Raw genomic sequence first — 1,504 nt, 5'->3', positions numbered from 1 at the left:
CATTCTTTTTGTTACCAAATAGCATTCCATTGTATAAATATAACACATTTTATAAATCAATCCATTGGTTGATGGAAAGATTTTGGTTTTCTACCTTTTGGGCTATTATAAACCATGCTGTTATGAAATTTTATGTATAATTCTTGTCTGAGTGATGTTTTCCTTTTTCATGGCCATATACATGGGAGTATAACTGCTAGATTATGTGATGACTCCATGTTTAACCTTTTGAGGAACTGCCAAGCTGTTTTCCAAAGCAACAATGCCATCATTCTTAAAAATTTTCAGCACCAATTGATTTTGTACTCATAGAAAAGACTTATTGAAAACTTAATTTTAGGTGCTAGATATTAATATAACAGCATATAAAACAGTCTCTATTGTAATGGAGATTATAACCTAGCAAGGAAGATAAACAAAAATCACAACTTTTGGGGTAAATATAATGATAAGGAAAGTACAGATTATATAGGACTAGGTACTAGAGCGACCTAACCTATTTGGATGCATGGTGAGATCTCCATGAGAAAGAAATATTTCTAGGGCCTCCCTGGTGGTGCGGCGATTGAGCACTGGGCTGCAAAGCTGTCCGCAGCTTCTGCAGCGCCAGTTTGATCTGGCCACAGGTGAGAGTCCCACATGGCGCCCAGACCTCTCCTGCCGCACCCGCTGCTCCCCTCAGCAGTGTCTTTGGTCCATCTGCCTGTTCTGCTCCCCGCTCTGGCTCTGGTGAATTCTCTCACCCTCCCGCACTTCTGACTGTACCTAGTGCTTGTACAAATAAATAAATAAATCTTTTTTTAAAAAAAAAAAATTCTGCTGGCACCAACCCTGACTTCTGGAAGTTACTGTTTCCCAGACTGACCACCAACCATTTACAGAGGTGTCTCACATTAACCTGCTTACCATTACTCTGTGTAACACAGACTAACCTCTCACTGTGTAGACATTGCCATCCTGGACAGCAAGAATGCTCACTCATTGTGTCTGAGGCAGTGGATGCTGGCCTAGGTAGTTCGTACCCATGTGTGGCACCATCTGCCACTCACATCCATAGACGTCACGCCTGATCTCTATTTCTACAAAGTGTTCTAAGGAGGAAAACAGAATATTGCTGAATGGATATGACTGACAGGGAACTTAGGTGTGAAAGGGCTGCAATTCCTGAATTTACTGCTACTCCACCCAAGGCCACAAATGAGTTTGAAAGTGCCCAGGGACCCTTGGTGCCTACTCAGCAGCTCCCTTTTAAGACTGCTGGGGCTACTGAATGGACAGGAACAACACTTGAGTGCTCTCTGCCAGACTCTTAAGTAAATGGAAATAAGATTGTTAGAAAATAAAGTTTCCTTTAAAAAAATATTGGAAGAAAGTAAAATTTTAAGGGATAATCTATAAACATGTAGATTGAAAAAAGTAGAATAAAGCTGACTTACCAAATACTTTCCAGCTCTTATCTCATATAGCAACACTGTGCCATACACAAGAATAAATGATGGTAAAT

The sequence above is a fragment of the Talpa occidentalis genome, unplaced genomic scaffold (genome assembly GCF_014898055.3).
Source record: "Talpa occidentalis isolate TD23 unplaced genomic scaffold, MPIMG_talOcc4v2.1 talOcc4.2, whole genome shotgun sequence".
Taxonomy (NCBI): Eukaryota; Metazoa; Chordata; class Mammalia; order Eulipotyphla; family Talpidae; genus Talpa; species Talpa occidentalis.
This window is presented reverse-complemented; position numbering follows the sequence as displayed.